Here is a 21207-nt window from a genome sequence, read left to right as displayed (position 1 = left end):
GGTACATATATACAATGGAATATTACTCAGCCATAAAAAGGAACGAATTTGGGTTATTTGTTGAGCTGTGGATGGATGTAGAGACTGTCATACAGAGTGAAGTAAGTCAGAAAGAGAAAAACAAATGTCGTATATTATCGCAGGTATGTGAAACCTAGAAAAGTGGTACAGATAAACCGGTTTGCAGGGCAGAAGTTGAGACACAGATGTAGAGAACAAACGTATGGACACCAAAGGGGGAAAACCGTGGTGGGGTGCGGATGGTGGTGTGCTGAATTGGGCAATTGAGATTGACATGTATACAGTGATGGGTATAATATTGATGACTAATAAGAACCTGCTGTATAAAAAAATAAATAAAATAAAATTAAAAAATTAAAAAATTTAAAAAACCCCAAAAAACTTGAAGTTGATTCTCAGCCTAATAAAAGCTGCTTAAAACTATGTGTTTTTATTAATTAGGGAATTCAATCCTGGGATACATTTGTAATGAAGATGATTTTAAATGAAATAATTTTATGTATGACTTTATATATAGAAATGTTCCTTTATTTCTCCCCAGCCTGTCACTAAATATAAATGTCACTAGCTATATCCAGGAGATAGTAATATGTTCAAGGAGCAAGAGAAACAAACTCATATCCATCTAATTCTGATCTAACTTGCTAGAATGTAAGCTCCACAAAGGCAAACATCTTTGTTTTATTCACTTAAAATAAAACAGTATTTAGAATAGTGCCTGCTTTATAACGAGTGTTTAAAACATCATTTCTTGAGTGACTGAACCTAAGCATGGCATAATTTTACCACCTTGTTTCATATTAATCCTTCCCAAAGAAAACACTTCAGAATAACATTCCCTGAGTAACGAACTGATTACATGTCATTTTTATTTAATGTATATTTTTGTGCTTTCTGGCCTCTTGAGGACCTAGCCTTGAGTCTAGAATAGCACTGTCCAATAGAAATATGAGTGTCATGAAAGCGGGCTACATAAGCTACTTAAAAGTTTCTAGTAGTCACATTAAATATTGGGAAAGAAAATCAGGTGTAACTAATTTTAACAATATATTTTACTTAACCAAATGTCAACTATTATTTCAATATGTAAGCAAAATAAAAAATGTATTAATGAAATCTTTAACATTTTTTTTTTGTACTAAGCCTTCAAAATCAAATATGTATTGTACACTTAGAGATCATCTTAATTCAGACTAGCCACATTTTGAGAGCTCAAGAGCCACATATGGCTATTGGCTACTATATTGGTAGCATAGGAACCTGGAGTTCCTACAGTGTTAATACCTGTAAATTTTTGAGTCAGATATCTTCATAGAAAATTCCAGTGATGAGTAACAATCTCAGTTGGATTTTGTACTGTTAGAAAGCTAATAATTATTATTAAAAAGAATTTAGGAATGATAATTTTTTAAACTTTAGTTAGACATTCAAATTGGAATAATTCATATCCTAATGGAAATTAATATTGTTCATTTCCCCATATTTACTAAAAATACTTCTATAATTTGTTATAAGGCACCATATAGGGATGTATGGTTCACAGGGCTAAAGCAAAAATAAGTAATATCAAGATCACAGGCCCCAACCTTATATGGATATGCACTTTGGAACTTTTCTCCTCAGTATCAGGGATGCATTTATATCAGCAATTTATTTCCCTGTGTAATTCAGACTAGTAATCTTAGCTTTGTTCTATGGTCATAGATTGTATAATAATCATAATTAGTTATCAAATAAATATGTGCTGTTTGAATTACATAGGGAAATGAATTGCAGATATAAATACAACCCAAATACTGAGGGAAAAAAAATCCAAAAATACATACCTTATTGAGATTAGGTCAATAAGTGAAAGATAAGGTATGAATGGAATCAGTTATTACAGAAGGAAAATGCTTTCAAACATTATTTTTTAGCTACATGAAAAACAATCGAGTGAAAGAATGCAATGTTCCAAAATTTAGCATTTCACTGTGATTTTGTTTTATACAGAAAGGAAGACACAGTTGTACATTCCTAGGTAATTTGGATTTACGTAGCTTCTGTGAATGGTAAAACAGACAATGGCTAAAGATTCAAAATGCAATCATGAAATTGATTGCTATAATGACCTACCTACTGTTTCTACTATCTCTGTTTTGACATATGTTTATCTAGCCCCCAAGGCATAGTGAGACCAGGTTACCATTCAGACTCTTCTATTTTTACTTCATAGTTCTGTAGACATTTTAGTAAATCAGTGAAAATTAGAAGGATCTAACATATTAAATGTGACTCTTCTTCTTTCCAAAACGAGATTGACCTTTATTTCTTGCCACTCTCCTATTCAAATTGGAACAGGACCTACATTGGGGCCAGGTGCACAGAGGTGCCACTATTAAGACTGAAAGACCTGCCTTTTTTGATTGTTCTATTCATAGCCCAGCAGCATTATCATATACTGTATTGATGGTACCAAGTTTCATTATGAAATCTTAAACGACTTCTAAGATTTTGGTTTCTTGTATTTCTAGAAAATGAGTAAAAAAAATTTTGGCATGAGTCATTGCCATTACCTTAGAGAGGCGCTCAGGCTAGTAAACTACTGCCTCCTACTGTCAGTTTGAGGAAAGAAGTACCTCAGAGGACCTTACTCAACCATATTCCTTTTATACAGACTTACAGATCACCGGCCTTCCTCGTCCAAAGTACAATTCTGCATACTATGCCCTTGGACCAGTAACCTAGGAAGATATGTTGATGTTTTCTGAATTTCTCTGAATTCTTTCCCGGCTTAGACTACTACATATGTGACAAAAATCCAACAAATACTCTGAGTATGGATCTTATCCACTAAAAAAAAAAAAAAGAAAAAAAAAAAAAAGGTTGCCTTTAACAATAATTCCCACATACATATCAGAAGGAAAAGGCAAGAAAAAAAACTATATTATTTTGAAATATTATAGCAGATTTCTCCTAAATAAAAAATATTAACAAGTATGAGCTAAAATAATATAGTAGGACACAGAACAGAAATGTTTAAAAGCTTGAAGTTATGTTTCTAAAATATGGAAGGGGTACATGACAATTTAGGGTAAAAACTACTCATTTTTAGAACTAGCATATTTGGATCAATGACTTGGGTGCTGGATGTACAGTCCCTTGTGCTCAGCCTGCAATCTGACTTCTGATGGTTTCGGCTGAGTCAAAGAATATTGATCTGCATTTTAAAGGTGAAATTTTTGATTGGCAAAATAAGTCAGGCAAAGAGGACTTTTCTTAGAAGCTGCTCCCTTTTAATGAGGAAACAGTAAAAGGAATAAGTCAATGTCACTTCAGTTATTTTCTTGCAAATAAAACCCTAAGCTTGGTTCCTATGAAACCCCACGCTACACTGAGATCTCTGAAAAATTCGTTTCTGTAAACAACTCATTTTGAATGCAGTATAGGCTGGGCCTGCACTTCCTAAGACCCTATGGACGCACAGTTGGATCTGACCACGTAATTCCCTCTTTCCATTTACTGCTATAGATTCCTGCCTCAGGCTTCGCTAGCCAGCAGGGACTGTTTCCTCTAAGACCTGCTTCTACCCATCTTCCCAGGGCTTTGGAGCACCTCCTGTCTCTATGGTAACACGAAACACAAAGCAGCAGAAATGTACTGTACAGCAGGCAGAAAAGAAAGAAATTAGAGTGCAGTACTCTTGGCAAGCTAAAGAAGGTGCTGACTGCAGGAAAATGGACAGAGGACAAGATGGAGCAATTGTTAGTTGTCCCATTTCTTGTACATTCTCCTAAAAGAGCTACAAGTGTTAGCACAGAAGAAGCCTTAAAGTATATGGAACTTTATAATCCACATGGTATTTGAAATTTAAAAAAAATTACTGCAGATCCACACTAGCTATGTATGTCCAGCAATTTATAGTTCATTAAACTATTGAGATGAAAGTATTCAGTTAATTGAGATACCAAGTATGAAAAGAAAAAAATTAAATCAAATATTCCAAAATGGTTTATGTTAAAGACAGGAAAATATGTTACTATCATATGGCAGAATGTTCTCATTTTTTATTATTCAGCCTTAAGATAATGTGAATTTTCTTAGTCTTTTTCAATTTGGGGCACCATACTAAACGGAATATCTAAGTCTATTTAGTTCAGTGCTTTAGTATAATCAGTTCATCTCCCCAAATTGTTGGTCAATTCCAATCTGCTTCCTGTTTACAAAAAGCATCCTTAACTTGTGATGAAGTATAAGGAACGGTAATGCTGTTCAATTTGAATCAGAAAATATTCACATAAACCTATAACATCTGCACATGATGAAAGACATATTATTCATATAGACATTTGATAGCTATTCTAAAAAAATTTCATGCAAACCTATAAAATAATGCTGAACATTGATGCTGGAAGCTTGCTATGAACTTCAGAATGTCTATTAAAAATGCTGTAGAGAACACCTGACTACTGGACCTCAGGGCAGCATCTGCTGACACATTTCAAGCCCCTGAACTCAGAGATTCACAAAGTTGGTTCTGGACTCTGTCCTTTGAGGCAGCACCCCAACAATCAGAGCAGCAGAAATTCAGAGCAACTATAATTTCTAGTTATAAAATTTCCTATACACTCACTTGTATAACTCTATTATTAGGAGCTGAGATTTCTTTCCATAGTCTTAGTTTGTTGTTGTTTTTTTAACCCATCAACTGAGATGCAGCAATGAGCTATAGCCACTAGAGGTCAGACAGTTACACCTGTCACTAATCATTAAGTTGGTATTATAGCACCTTGAATAACTTTTAGTGACTTAAAAATACGGAACATAATACATTCTTTTACAACTGTTACAATATAGTAATAATATGTCTCCTAATTGACTATTCTATTTCTAATGGTCTTAGATTTTGCAATGGTACTAGCTTTCCATATGGGCTCTCACTTGATTGGAAGAGGAAAGAAACCATTACAAATAATGGAATCCCACAACATAAAAAGGGTTCTTCTGGAGTGTAACAGAGAAGTGCTGTGTTCTGCAGTTTTACCAAGTCCATTTGGTGACCCTAACATTCACGGCCCTTCCAACATGAATAACTTTATTTCTCTAATGTAATAGCTTGTGTCTGTTTTCTCCTGGAGTATACAAGCCTTATCATCTTATATCTTATCAGAGGAAAGAAGTAATTATAATGAAGGGGTGGGTCACTCCTCATCTGTCCAATGAGGTTTACTATGTGACAAACCAAAAATATTGGTTAAAAAAAACAACAACAAAATTTTCAACTATAACACAATCTGCGAAGATGGAACTCAGGTTTAGTTCTAACAAAAATATAGTCATTATCACCATCTTATTATAATGAATAAAATTACAATTAATAAAATAATTGTATGTAAGGTTCCCCCCCCCCCACTTCATGTTTTGTTTTATAAAAGACTAATAATAAAAACAATACTAATGTGTTTGAGCAGTTAAGCGCCCGTCTGCACGAGGTGTTTTACATGAATCATCATACAATCTAATGGAGTGTGACATTTATTCTCCCCATTTCACAGTTGAGGAAGGGATGTGTTGAGGGGTTAAGAAACTTGCCCAAGGTCAGGAGGAAAGTGAGGGTGGAGGGAGGATTCAAGCACAATTGGAGCCAGATTCAGCTCCAGGCTTCAAACTATAGCACTGTTATCTAACTGAAAAAAAAAAAAAAAAAAAAACAGCTACAAATGCTGAAGGAGAAGCAGACAGTATTCCTATATTAGCACAAGGAACCAAAAAGGAACTATGAGACACTTCACTTTTACCGATATTGTTTCTGACAAATACCTTAAAAATTTATTGAGCTCTCTAGTTGAAATGAACCAGGAATATACTTTTCCAGGGTTTTTGCTTGTATGGTATAAAGTACTGCCTGTACTTAAAACTGCAATATAACTAGCTATTCATAGAAGCAAAATCTATGGCCCAGATTCACTAGTACATTAGAAAATAGGTAAAGCTAGTTATTTTGACATTATTACATGTAATAACTTTACATTTTAATTGATACTACCCAATTTGTACCAAGGAGAGTCCAGAGTTATAAAATTTTCTAGTTTTTAAAAAAATAAAATGAACTAACCACAAATGCCTCAATTCTATCTTAAATTAGAAAATGTTTGCATATAGTTTTTCTCTTACTAGCAATCCATAATTGAGGAAATTACTATTCCTTAAATTAAGACATGCATTTTTTTAGCTGTACTTATGCAGTGAACTCTATATGCAATTCTTCTACCCATCTCTATTCCTCTGTCCTAAGCATTGCCTACAATAATCTATAATCCCTCGAGTCTCATCAAATGATAACTCCTGATTTCTCAAAATGTTGTGACGTCCCTTGCCTTCTGTTGTACTTCTTTCATGTGTTACACATCCTGTTTGCTTAGTGTTATAGTTTTTTGTGTCCCTGCTACAGGCCAGAGTCGACTGACAAGACCATAAACTACTGGAAGTAGGATCTGTGTTTTTCTAATCCCTCGTGGTGTTAGAAGCAGTGCTTTATATGTAGATGTGTGTTGTATTTCATCATAAGAGTCAAGGGGGCAGAGTCTATGTTCCATCATTTTTGGGCATGATGTAGGATGCAAGATGGACAACTGCTTTCACTCCTTTAGTCAAAAAACGCTGAGTATGTACAGTGGGCCACGCTATGCTAAGTGTCAGGAATACAGCAGAGAATAAGCAGACATGGTTCCTGCCTTCAGGAAGCCGACAATCTAACTGCCTTGACATATCTATATTTATAGAGATATTTCCTTATTATCTTCCATATATAACAAAGAGAAATAGCAAGAATTGCTCAAAGTGTTCTGAGCCATCAATTATGTCTCTCACTTTTTTAATGCATTATTGGATTTGGTATCTGTTATGGCTTTTAGCAAAACTAGGATCCATGCCTCTTAAATAATAAACACAAATGTTTAAGTCCTGTGGGTGTGTTAGACTTCAAAAGAGAATGCATAGGGTGCAGGGGGATATGTCACTTGTAGCAGATGATGAAGAAGGGAACAGAAGCAGTGTTGAAGGTAACAGGGCCTAATCAGAGAAAATCTAAGGAGAGCGAATGAACTAGGCTACTTGTGGAATGGATTGACAGGCAAGAGACAGGGAGGGAAAAAAAGAGGCTATGTAGAAATGCAGGTAAGGAGCTGATCAAATCAGGAATAGGGTGAATTGGGCAGGATTTGGGGAATACCATATGAAGAAGGAGATGGATTTGTAATCAGAAGTTCTGAGTTCGAGACACTTTTGCTCCAGATGTAGTTGAGAATGGTGGCTGCCTCCACTGTTCTTTCCTTGCAGTTAAAGTCCTATTATTCTCCTTGTTGTCAACACTGTATTAAAAGGGAGAAGTATGACCTGAATTAATCATTCCACCTGGCCCACTCTTAAGACACTGGTGTTGTAGTTTTCCATTCTCTCCAGTCAGTCTGAAACCAGGTGAAAGTGCTTTGGCACAGGAAGTCACTCCCTGGGAAGCCTCCTTAACCCCTGCCCCTCCACCCCTGTTGTTCATTCTCACGGTTCTTTTCCTTCTGCACTTACCATAAGCATGATGTGTTTGTGTAATTGCATATTTAATATCTGTTTTCTCCACTACATTCTACCAAAAACATCTCTCACCAGGTCTCAGCCAAATAGTAATGATGATGCTGCTATCATTTATTATGCCTCTGTGTGCTAGTCATGATTGGAGGGGTCTTTAATAACATTTCCCCAGGTCATTCTCACACACTCTGCGAAGCTGTTGTTGATATCCCCATTATACAGGAAGAAAATCAAGGCCAAGAGGTCAGCCACTAATCTGTCAGACCATGACAATGCTCTTGGCTTTGCTGCTGTGACTCTTCCCAGTCTCCTGGAGAGGCTGTGATGATCTCCTCAGGCAGGTTAAAGGCCTTTTTGTGGGAGGCAAGTTTAGCTTTACTCCTTCCACTGCTGTCTCTACAGACTTGGTTTTAACTGAGCTTACCGCCATGGAACAGCCTTTTCGTTTATCAAGCTGTATGCTCATTGATTTGTTTCTTTGGATTTACGTGAAAGAGAACCAACACCAATTTTCCCTGGCTCATCTGGTTAGCTGCAAATTCCACATTTGTGACAACTTGGGTCAGAGGTTGCTCTATTATGGGGTTAGTTTATATCTAAAAGGAAAAATTGTAAGGGTTTCTTCTTAGCACTATCATTCACTTTTTATATCCTGGAATGATTCTTTTAATCTCTGTTAACTTCAGCATCTTTCTTTGTTTACTGGCCATGATTAAATAAGCCAAATCTACACAGGATATTTATGACAAAAACAATATGTATGAAAGCTCTTAGACGGACAGATCACCACACAAATGTACAGCATTGTAAGGGTCCACTCATCACAAATCTTGAAAGTGGCTGTGTTTCAGCCTCATCTCTGACGGTTATAGCAGAAAGATTAGTAACACATACTCCGGAAGTCATATAACTCTGAGTAAAAACAGAGGCATAGATGCTTTTGGAATAATTGATCAAGATATGTCTTCTAATATAAAAAACAAAAAGAAAAATTCATTTCTAATATTTTCAGCATAATCCTTTTCATCAGCAAACTGGCTATACTTACATGTAGTATCATTAAATTCGTGGTTAAAGTCATAAATCCATTCATGTGTATTTATGTGTTAATTTTCTGGGAATAGGTGGGTGGATATCCAAATTCTGACTATATCTCATGAGAATGGCAGCTGCACTACTTATGAATTATAGCTCTTTGTCATTTAAAATAAGCTGGCAGCTTCCTCTTAAAGCATGATAATAGCAATACATTTAAGAATCAAATTTGAGGATTTCAGGGCCTCTACCTATTAAGAAAGAGATTATGAAAAGCTTTTTTTTTGGGGGGGTGGCACTTGCGGTAGAAAGGAGATTTTTCATTCTTAGAGCCAGAGAAATAGTTCACATTTCTCTAAAATGTTGGTGCTTTTCTAAGTGACTTCCTTCTACTCTCACGTTCAACTAACCTGAAAGAGACATATCTGTGACTTTTTGTCTTTTTGAGTAGTAACGAACATTATGTCCACGAATAAACTGGGAATGAGGAAACAGACTAAGAAGAACCATTGAAATCTCTAATTAAATATAAGCACTCTTGTTCTTGTATTCTCACCTTTTCCAAGTGTCTTCCTCATTCTCCTTGGCTGTCAAATACAGGTCTCAAAGAAGCAGGTGTGTGGACACATTAGCACACATGGCATCCACTTAATCCTCCTGTGAGGTGGTTATTGTTTATCTCCATTTACCGACAAGGAAATTGAGCCCAGACATTAAGTGGATTACTCCAGTGGCACAGTGAGGAAAAAGCAGAGGCAGAATGAACACTTAAAAGTCTCTCTGTCTTATGTGGCACCCTGCCATTGTCTTCTGGGTCACAGATTAGCTGTTTTGCTGAAGGGAGTGCTCTTTATTGTACAAGTGGTTGGCTAATATGAACAGATATGGAAAAGTGGTACTGCTGGTGGCTGTGTAGGAAAAAAAAGAATATAGTGGAGTTGCAGGAGATCTAAGCAGCTATGAGCTTAAAGACTTTGTAGCAACAGAGCTTGAGTAAGAAAAAATGAGTTTTGTTGATCATAACTCTTGCTTTTATGTGGAATCTGTTTGGGGATCGATAGGTTTATTCTGAAATCCCCCCGTTTCTCTTGTATTTGCTTTTAATCTGACATAAACAAAAATCTATATTCAAAGTTAACATTTCAATAGTTAAGAGCTGGAAATCCCCAAACGAAATGTGCCACTACCTGTGGCTTTATGTCATTTAGGCTCAGCTTGGTCAGTGCCAAAAGGAATGCTTTTCTAAGATCCTTTTCCATTTTAAAGTTCTTTGATTCAATGAAGAAAATGATACTAAAAATAATGTGATAAATATTTGTTAGTAGAATCTCCTATATGAGAAAGAAGTAGATAAACCACAGAAAATGTGAAGCTCAGCCTTTTATCCTTTCTTCTGAAACAAAGAAGCATGCAGAATCCTAATTTCAGATGATATGATGACAGACTATTTCTAAGCTGTAAATTTGCCAGTTACTACTGGCTGGATTTAGTACCTTAGAGATATCACGTATACTTTTTACCTTACACTGTAAGAATAACATCACAAAGGCTATCTATTTACATCAATGTTCTACTAGGAAAAGAAAAAACAATCACAGGTGGTTACCAGCAGGAGTATTCACAGGTTCTAAAAGAATAAATAGGAAAATGATGAAGCACTTTGGGCTCTTCAGGGAAAAGTTACTGCTATTTAAGAAATTCAAGGACCTTTTTCCCATTGAGATAGTATAAAGAATGCTTTCACTGACAAAACAGGGCATTCATTTTTAACATACTTATATTTTGTAGACATTTACTTTGTTGTGCCACATACAGTTTTCTGATCTGCTTTGGGTTAGAGGTGCAGAAAGTTTTGCAGACTAGGAAGCCTTTTGCCTCGTTGGTGCCAGAAGTTTATCACAGTTTATACACCCAGGGTGAGCACATTCTAAAGCAGATTCCATCATCACACATCCTCAGGTAAAACCATGTGCACCAAAGCATTGCAGGAACAGCCTTCAGAAGTAGAACAGAGCAGTGGCACAACAATGAAAAACATTGCAAAGACCAGAACCTTTCATGATCTTTGACAAGTGATGGTATGAAAACAGTAACAACTTCAGAGCCATGGAGGTGCTGGGGGTTCATGTAAAAGCAACATCCCTTTCTCCTTGTCTGCTCTTAGTGGAGCCTCCCCAGAAAGAGTGAGTCTAGACCAAAAGGCAATATTAAAAACAAAAGGTTAGAGATCATCATGGGATATTAATTATGCACAAGAAGGCAAACTGAATTTAATCAGAAGCAGCAGACTCAGGGCAGGAAGAATTTTCTCTTTTTGACAGAAGCAGTTAGGAAAACATTTATGGTAATACCACAGCATCTGCTGATTACAGTCAAAGCTGCAGGACACCAACGTTAAATCACTGAGCCATCCTGACAGCTCCTGGGTACTCAAGTCACATCAAACAGCAATTTACAGTGAAATTCATCCAAGTCTAAAAATCAGCCAACATGTTTAAACCAGAGAGAAGTAACTTAGTTTGGACTTTTAAAAAACAATTATAAAACGGAATTACAGCTGACAAAACTTTTGATCTAATATATGTCCTCAACAAGTATATATTTTTAAAGAACACATGAATTTTCAGATCTATTAATGCACTTTGTGATCAATAAGGTTTTGAAATTTGTAGCAAGAAAGGACTTTATAAGGTCAAAAATCTAGGAAGTAGAGTTTTAACTCTTTTGACAAGTCAGGACAAAATCTGACATCTCAGTGCTTTGAAATGATATATCTAAAGGATTCAGAGCATAATTAATTAGAATGATAATTTTTGAACAATTAACTTGGCTGCTAAGCAAATATGAGTAAAACAAAAAGCTCAGAGAAATAATGAACTGCAACATAGTATAACATTAGGATGATTATTCTATAAACTGCCTATAGAAGGACAGGCATTACCCATCTGGAAGTTGCTAAAATGGTAACTAAAAGAGTACTGAACTTCTATAGATACTAATAACTAAAACTGTCATACTTACATGTTTCAGCGGGCTTTCTTATTGTCAAAACACAAAAATTTAAATTTAAATCTTTGAATGACCCAAGAGACCAGAGAACAAAAGATTGTGTTCAAGTCTCCTTAGATTAAAATTCACAAAAGTAAATATCTCATATTTTATCCAAAATCAACAGCAAAGATTTTATTTCCCCAGTTGCTTTGGGAGTTCAACTAAATATTATTCATGACATGAGAGATTAAAAGAAAAGGAAACACAAACTTTAAAATGACTATTTTTGAAGGAAGCCATTGAAACTCTAGTCACAAGGGATGGCTCTATTGTTGTCTTTTTCTGAGCTAGATAAACTGCTTCAAAATATGTTTGCTACAGTTAATCACTAACACAATATTCATCTGCAATTTTAAAATCTGAACTTCTTCACAAACACTTTAAAAATGTCTCTAGACCTCTATTTATAGACATAACCTATTGATGGCAAAAATGCAACTGAGTAATCAAAAACACTGACAAAAAAACTAATAACTGAAAAGGTCAAAAAATGAATCCACTGAAAACTTCAACTTAACAAATAAGTCAATATGTAATTGAATAATGAATCAATGAACGTTTATAGTGCACCTACATGTATGAGCTACAGAGTTACATACTATCAAGAAGCTGAAGGTACTGTTGTTGGTCTGAAAGGGACCGTGGACAAAAGAAGTGCTTATTGGGCTCATTTTTTAGTGTTAGGTAAGTACCAGATGAGTTGTGCACACAGCAAACGCACTAGGATTTCAGAGGAGTGAGGTGTACCTGGGGATAATTTAAGTGAAGGCAGGCTTCACAATGGCAGGGACTCAGTTGAGCTTTGCAGTAAAAACAGGACTTAAGACACTTCAGAAACAATTTGCAGGGCACCCCATTTAAGGGGAAATTTACTAAAAAATGTGACAAAGATCCAACCTAGTAGATCTTAAGGTTCAGGACAAGTGACACTCATGCAGATGAACATATGAAGGCAATCAAGAAAACATAACATGGGTCATCGAATACTAACATTTTTAATATCAAGTTGTGTCAGGAATATCACACAGAAAACGTTTTTCTAATGGTGTCTGACCCAATAACGATTGTTTCCACAGAAGGGGTTGCACGTTTATTACGTACTATTGGATCCTCAGGCATAGAAGGAAAGCAATGACCGAGGGAGAGACAAATGTGAATCTCTTGTTACAGAAAGTTAAAAATTTCAAGAATTTACCAACTTCTTTCTTTTGTTCCAGGAAAGTCTCTTCAAAGCCACAAATATTCTGGGGAAGCTTAAATATAGGGCACAAAATAAAGAGGGTTTGGACAGACTGAGGACGGAAGCATTCCAGCCAGTCAGAGAGAAGGGGCTGAGCCTCCAGCATTTTGTTTGGAGGACAGCAGACCCCTGCTGATCCACCACACTCTGTCCCCTCCGGCACCCACACAAAATGAAGGAATGAATGAGCTGGGAAAGTGGGTAGCACAGGTGGCATGGTAAAAACAGATGAAGGAGCTAAAATGGCTTGCGCTAAAATAAAAAACAAGCAGAGTAGTCATTGGCAAACAGATGGCTCCTAATAGAGAAGAAAGTTGGATTAGACAGTTAGTTGGAGCATGTATCTACTGTTCCAGAATCAATGGAGAAACTTTCTTCTTCCTGGGAGAAACCAGAATTCTGGGTAAGGAACAAGAAGAGTGCTATTCTTTAAGTTTGGGTGGAGATGCTATGTGACAGAAGTTAGTTTCTATGTAGATTCCCATAGCAGATGTTGGGGAACACATTGCTTTTAAGGTAGGCGTATTCAGCACACTAAGGAAACAATTGTATAAAGCAGTGAAGATATAAAGTATGCAAGTGGAGCTTGAAGCAAACCCATGACAGAAGAGAAAACTGAAGAAACTCAGAGCATATTTATTAGCCCTCCAGGACATTTTAAAATCCTACCAAAGTTACCACTCTGTCCAAATAATATTAAGTATAGACAACATTCAGAACTGGAAGGTCATCAACTCCAGTGTCACTTTGCCCAAGAGGAAACTAAGGCCCAGAAAGATTAACTCAAAGGTCCTAGAGTTGGTCATTATGGAAGGAGGGTAACATGACGGTTGTCCAACTCCCAGCTTCGTGGGCAGGCCAAATGAGGTTTAAACCTCAGGTTTACTCCATTAACTGTTCATAATTCAGTTTAATTTCATTTGTCTGTAGGTAATTTATACCATGACACACATTGCATTTATACAGTGTTCCCCCTATATGTTTCAGTATGTACTTATACCTTGCTCTTTCTTCAGGGGGAGCAGGCAAGAAATACCAAGTTGGGGGGGACAGATGTAGAAACTCAGGGATAGTCAAGTCAAGAGACTTATGAGGCAAGTTAGTGAAAGAAGCTTGGCCTATATGCAGCTCTTGTTGCTGGTCACGTTACGCTTGCCCATCGGTATAATTTGCCCCAGAATGCAGTTTCTACACAGAAGAGGAATTTATTTACTTAATGTAATGAAAATACTGCACATTTGTACCACTGTTGCTTTCTGCTATTTTTCATTACAATTGCATAGTGTTTCGGCTACATTATGGGTTAAACAGACTCTTGAGGTCTAGCCTGGGAACCTACCCACCATTTGTAACATTTATAACATTGTTTCTGTGGGAAATTGCTTTGTGAGCTCCAAAACAACTGATTTAAAAATTAACTTTGGGAATACAAGTGGTTTCAAAGCAGAAGACTGTCCCTCAGACATTTCATATAATTGGTTACTTAATTCATGCATCGAAGAAACAATAACAGATTGCCTACTACACACCTACCAGTCATGGTGCTGGGGCTGGGAATGCAAAGGTGAAGGAGGTCCTAGACCTTGAGTCACTCCTATCTAGCAGGGAGAAGCACATTATTAAAACAAATAAATTATAAACAAGTGCTAAAACAGAGCTATGGGGGAAAATGCTGCTGGAGCAAAGAGGACAGAGGAACTAAGCCTCCAAAGGACTGATGGTGGAAGTAACATTTGTGTCGAGTCTTGAGAAATGAGTTCAAGTCTATCACATAAAGAAAAGGAGGAGGGCATCTCAGGTAGGAGGAGCAGAAACAAAATACCAGATGTGAAAAGGGTCTGGTGGGTTTGGGGAAATGATGGCAGGAATACTGGCAGAAGGAGTTGGGCTGTGAACTGTCAAGATGCTTTTTATTCATAAAAATTTAACTGCTGGAGAAAGGACTAATAAAGAAAATCATTCATCTGTCGATGAACATTTAGGTTGCTTCCATGTCTTGGCTATTGTAAATAGCACTACAACGAAGACTGGGGTGCATATATCCTTTCAAACCATGTTTTCCTCTGGATATATGCCCAGGAGTGGGATTGCTGGATCATATTGTTCTCTGTTTTTAGTTTTTTAAGCAACCTCCATACTGTTCTCCATAGTGGCTGTATCAATTTACATTCCCACCAACAGTGCAAGAGGGTTCCCTTTTCTCCACACCCTCTCCAGCATTTATTGTTTGTAGACTTTTTGATGATGGCCATTCTGACTGGGGTGAGGAGATATCTCACTGTAGTTTTGATTTGCATTTCTCTAATAATTAGAAATGTTGAGCAGCATCTTTTCATGTGCCTCTTGGTCATCTGTATGTCTCCTTTAGAGAAATGTCTATTTAGGTCTTCTGACTATTTTTTTGATTGTGCTATTTGTTTTTTTGATATTGAGCTGCATGAGTTGTATGAGCTGTTTATAAATTTTGGAGACTAATCCCTTGTCAGTCGCACTGTTTTGCAAATATCTTCTCCCATTCTGTGGGTTGTCTTTTCTTTTTGTTTATGGTTTCCTTTACTGTACAAAAGCTTGTAAGTTTGATTAGGTCCTGTTTGTTTACTTCTGTTTTTATTTCCATTACTCTAGGATACGGCTCAAAAAATATATTGCTGTAATTTATGTCAAAGAGTGTTCTGCCTATGTTTTCCTCTAAGAGTTTTACAGTATTCGGGCTTACATTTAGCTCTTTAATCCATTTTGAGTTTACTTTTGTGTATGGTGTTAAAGAATGTTCTAAATTTTTTCTTTTTTTTAACATGTAGCTGTCCAGTTTTCCCAGAACCATTTATTGAAGAGACTATCTTTCCTCCATTGTATAGTCTTGCCTCCTTTGTCATAGATTAATTGACCATAGGTGCATGGGCTTATTTCTGGGCTTTCTGTCCTGTTCCATTGAACTATATTTCTGTTTTTGTGCCAGTACCACACTGTTTTGATGACTGTAGCTTTGCAGTACAGTCTGAAGTCAGGGAGCCTGACTCCTCCAGCTCCATTTTTCTTTCTCTAGATTGCTTTGGCTATTTGTGGTCTTTTGTGTTTCCATACAAATTTTAAGACTTTTTGTTCTAGTTCTGTGAAAAATGCCATTGGTAATTTGACAGGGATTGCACTGACTCTGTAGATTGTCCTGGGGAGTTTAGTCATTTTGACAATATTGATTCTTCCAATCCAAAAATATGGCATATCTTTCCATCTCTTTGTGTCATCTTCAATTTCTTTCATCAGCATCTTACAGTTTTTGGAGTTCAGGTCTTTTGTCTCCTTAGGTAGGTTTACTCTTAGGTATTTTATTCTTTTTGATGTGATGGTAAATGGGATTGTTTCCTCAATTTCTCTTTCTGCTCTTTCACTGTTTAGTGTATAGAAATGCAACAGATTACTGGGTATTAATTCTGTATCCTGCAACTTTACCAAATTCATTGTTGAGCTCTACTAGTTTTCTGGTAGCATCTTTAGGTTTTCTATGTGTAGTATCATGTCACTTGCAAAACGTGACAGTTTTACTTCTTCTTTTCCAATTTGGATTCCTTTTATTTCTTTTTCTTCTCTGATTGCTGTAGCTAGGACTTCCAAAACTATGTTGAATAAAAGTGGTGAGAGTGGACATCCCTGTCCACTGATCTGAGAGGAAATGCTTTCAACTTTTCACCATTGAGTATGATGTTAGCTGTAGGTTTGTCACATATGGCCTTTATTATGTTGAGGTAGGTTTCCTCTAAGCCCAATTTCTGGAGAGTTTTTATCATAAATGGGTGTAGAATTTTGTCAAAAGCTTTTTCTGCATCTATTGGGATGATCATATGGTTTTTATTCTTCAACTTGTTGATGTGGTGTATCACACTGATTGATTTGTGGATATTGAAAAATCTTTTCAACAAATGCTAAAGGAACTTCTCTAAGCAGAAAAGAAAAGGCTACAACTAGAGACAAGAAAATTATGAATGGAAAAGCTCACTGGTAAAAGCAAACATATAGTAAATGTAGGAAATCATCTACACACAAACATGATATCAAAACAGCAATTGTGAGAAGAGGAGAGCACAAATGCAGGATACTGGAAATACATTTGAAATTAAAATACCAGCAACGTAAAACAATCTTGTTTATATATAGGCTGTTATATCAAAACCTCATGGTAACCATAAACCAAAAATCTACAACAGATATGCACACAAAAAAGAAAAAGGAATCGAACAAAACACAACACTAAAGTCAGTCATCAAATCACAAGAGAACAAAAGAGGAAAGGAAGAAAAAAAAACATACAAAAACAAATCCAAAACAATTAACAAAATGGGAATAAGAACAAACATATCAATAATTACCTTAAACGAAAATGGTTTAGAGGCTCCAACCAAAAGACACAGACTGGCTGAATGAATACAAAAATAAGACCCATATATATGCTGTCTATAAGAGACGCACTTTAGATGTAGGGACACATACAGACTGAAAGTGAGGGGATGGAAAAAGGTATTCCATGCAAATGCAAATCAAAAGAAAGCTGGAGTAGCAATACTCATAGAAGACAAAATAGAGTTTAAAATAAAGACTCTTTGCTTTGCTGTGCACCTGAAGCTATCACAACGTGGTTGATCAGCTATACTCCAATATAAAATAAAAAGTTAAAAAAAAATGAACAAAAAACCACCCCCCCAAAAAAACCCCACAGATTCCAATAATGTCTGGTGCTTGCAGCAGCTATTGTAGTGGAACTGTCTGTTAAAACTTTGTGTTGTGATGTTTATTTTTATGCTCACCCCAGAATATAATTGGATACTTGAAAAAAAAAAAGACTTGAGGGAAATAAGGGAGTAAGTCATGTGGTTATCAAAAAATTAGTGCTCTGTATTTGTCAACAATGGAATCAAAATAGAAGGTTAGTGCTAGGTTAGTTTAAGGTCTAAAATATGGGGGGAAGATTCTAGCAACTAAATAAGAATAATGTTTAAAAAAAAAGAAAAAAAAATAAAGACTCTTACAAGAGACAAAGAAGGACACTACATAATGATCAAGGGATCAATCCAAGAAGAAGATATAACAATTGTAAATATATATGCACCCAACATAGGAGTACCTCAATGTATAAGGCAAATACTAAGAGCCATAAAAGGAGAAATCGACAGTAACACAATAATAGTGGGGGACTTTAACACCCCACTTACACCAATGGAGAGATCATCCAGATAGAAAATCAGTAAGGAAACACAGGCTTTAAATGACACATTAGACCAGATGGGCTTAATTGATATTTATAGAGCATTCCGTACAAAAGCAGCAGAATACACATTCTTCTCATGTGCACATGGAACATTCTCTAGGATTGATCACATGCTGGGCCACAAAGCGAGCCTCGGTAAATTTAAGAAAACTGAAATCATATCAAACATCTTTTCTGACCACAACGCTATGAGACTAGAAATCAACAAGAAAAAAACCTGTCAAAAACACAAACATGTGGAGGCTAGACAATATGCTACTAAACAACCAATGGATCACTGAAGAAATCAAAGAGGAAATAAAAAAATACCTAGAGACAAATGAAAATGAAAGCACAAGGATACAAAACCTATGGGATGCAGCAAAGGGGGTTCAAAGGGGAAGTTTGTAGCAATACAATCTAACCTCAGGAAACAAGAAAAATCACAAATAAAAACCTAACCTTACACCTAAAGCAACTAGAGAAAGAAGAACAAACAAAACCCAAAGTTAGTAGAAGGAAAGAAATCATAAAGATCAGAGCAGAAATAAATGAAATAGAAATGAAGAAATCAATAGAAAAGATCAATGATACTAAAAGCTGGTTCTTTGAAAAGATAAACAAAATTGACAAACCTTTAGCCAGACTCATTAAGAAAAAAAGGGAGAGGGTAGTTTTTTTTTTTTGATATTGTGTTGTATGAGCTGTTTGTATATTCTGGAGATTAATCTCTTGTTGGTCACATTGTTTGCAAATATTTTCTTCCATTCTGTAGGTTGATATGGTATATTGACAGAATGGCATATTACTCAGCCATAAAAAAGAATGAAATAATGCCATTTGCAGCAACATGGATGGACCTAGAGATTATCATACTAAGTGAAGTAAGACAGACAGAGAAAGACAAATATATGATATCGCTTATATATGGAATCTAAAAAAAAAAGTGATACAGATGAACTTATATACAAAACAGAACAGACACAGACCCACAGACATAGAAAACAAACTTACGGTTACCAAAGGGGAAAGGCGGAGGGGTGAAAGGGATAAATTAGGAGTTTGGGATTAAAATATACACACTACTATATATAAAATAGATGATCAACAAGGACCTTTTTCTTGATACCAAGAAGAAAAAAACATATGGTAATCTGTGAAATGCAGACTATAAAATGTGCTTAAGGTGTGCAGGGAATAAGAAAGAAGCACAGGGAACTATACTCGATAATTCGTAATAACCTATAAGGCAAAAGAATCTGAAAAAGAATATATATATACACACACACATATGCATAATTGAATCACTTTGCTGTACACTTGAAACTAACACAACATTGTAAATCAACTATACTTCTTAAAATACAGAGAAAAAAATTCACTCTCTAGCAAAAGTGAACCCCACCCCTACCCCCCAAAAAAGAAAGGATCAAAATTAGTGTATAAGCAAAATTGGTCCATATTGGGGCCTCTTGGACTATCTTATCATCTTGGATTTTCCAAAGAAAAGAGGAGGACTAGATCAAGAAAGTTACATAGATCCCTGGCTTGCACAGAAGATGGAGATTTCTGCCTACTCATTTCATTAGTATTGTTTTTAACTCCATGTGTTGTATTATTAACTGTCACCAACCTTTTGCTGAACTGTATCAAATCAAAGATGATAAAAGCTTGCCTAACGATATTTAGTGTTTTAGGAAATATGATAAAGGATCAGCATTTAAAATAAAAATTGGCATATTTTAACCATTTCCTTATGCTTGCTTCTGTTAAACTAATGTGCTTTATATTAGCAAAATTATGATCTTTTTCATTATATGAAATTGTCTCACTGTAAACACATGCTTCAGGAAAATTCAGAATAAAAGTTCATCCAACATTTCAGTCTGCACACAGATCAATTTTAGTTAATGCATATACATAAACAAAAGAAAGGAAGCAAAGCTAGAGAAAGGGAAAGAAGGAAACAAAAAGGAAAGAATGTTTCAGCTCAAGTACCTTTTAAGTTTACAAGGAACTTTTTAATATTCAAGTACATGATCCATTTGCAGACGGCTAAAGAAGAGTGTTTAGGACTAAGTAAACTATATTTCTTTCAAGTGTAATATAAACAAAAGGATACAGTCCACTGCTCCATTGTAAACACTAGTTAAAAATAATCCTGACCCTTCAGTGTAACGCTTACACAAGGTACATGTTAGGACTTCATTGAGCCTAAGGCAAGTTAAAAAGCAGCATTTTAAAAAGCCACTCACAGCATTAGGATACCCCAGCTGTAGTGGTTAGTAATCTGTTCTGTTTTTGGTAACTAAAAACAGAATGAAATTTTATGTTTTTCCTATCTTACTTGGTACAGATTCCTCATAGCTTTGAGAAATTACTGGCTTTCATGGCTGTTTTTCCGAATCCTGAGAATTTATCAATGAAATTTTGGTGACAAAAAGGAGGGTTGAGGTTTAGGACTAGTGTGCTAAGAAGGGGTGTGAATGATAAATAACTCATTGTAAATTTGGAGCCAAAGAGGTTATTAGTTTCTAGCTGTGTCCCTCCTCCAGCCCTTCTACATACAACCCCTCCTGCAAGGAGCTCTATATTCTTGGCTGTCTGGAATCCTTAGCATGGTTCCCAACTATAACCCACCTTCTAGAAACCAAAGAGTACTAGAGCCCAAGCCTCACTCTATTCTGTTTGAGGCTGACAATATTACAGTCACGGAACTTTAGGTTTTCTTTTACTGACAAGGAAACTGAAGCCCAGAGTGGTCAAGAGACATGCCCCAAATGAACAGTCATGGTACGTGATTTCCATATAAAACACACCTACCACCAGCACCCCTTCCTCTATGAGGCCTCTGAAAATCAGTCTGTGCACCTCAATGACACTACAGAGCTTCTCCTTGATTTTATGGTTTGCGGTCTGTGTGTTGCTCCCTAGGAATTATATTGGTCTCATTTACCTGTCAAAAGTATGAAATACTGAATATAATAAAGTCTTTCCTCTGACTCCAACTCTTTCTTTAATCACAGAGCTTATATTCTATTGGGAGAGGCAGGCATTA

The 21207-nt window shown here is 36.1% G+C and overlaps 1 protein-coding gene and 2 long non-coding RNA genes across 6 annotated transcripts in view; 2 read left to right on the top strand and 1 right to left on the bottom strand.

Moving 5' to 3' along the window:
- The window catches only part of DIAPH3 (diaphanous related formin 3), a 569365-nt gene that overhangs the window by 15884 nt on the left and 532274 nt on the right, over positions 1 to 21207 (bottom strand). The window lies entirely within an intron of this gene.
- LOC309647946 overlaps positions 1 to 21207 on the top strand; it is a 908978-nt gene that overhangs the window by 712355 nt on the left and 175416 nt on the right. The gene's annotated exons all lie outside the window — the stretch shown is intronic.
- LOC309647958 overlaps positions 1 to 21207 on the top strand; it is a 401872-nt gene that overhangs the window by 366491 nt on the left and 14174 nt on the right. The gene's annotated exons all lie outside the window — the stretch shown is intronic.

Source organism: Balaenoptera physalus (assembly GCF_965194825.1).
Source record: "Balaenoptera physalus genome assembly, chromosome: 18".
In the NCBI taxonomy this organism is placed as follows: domain Eukaryota; kingdom Metazoa; phylum Chordata; class Mammalia; order Artiodactyla; family Balaenopteridae; genus Balaenoptera; species Balaenoptera physalus.
This window is presented reverse-complemented; position numbering and strand designations above follow the sequence as displayed.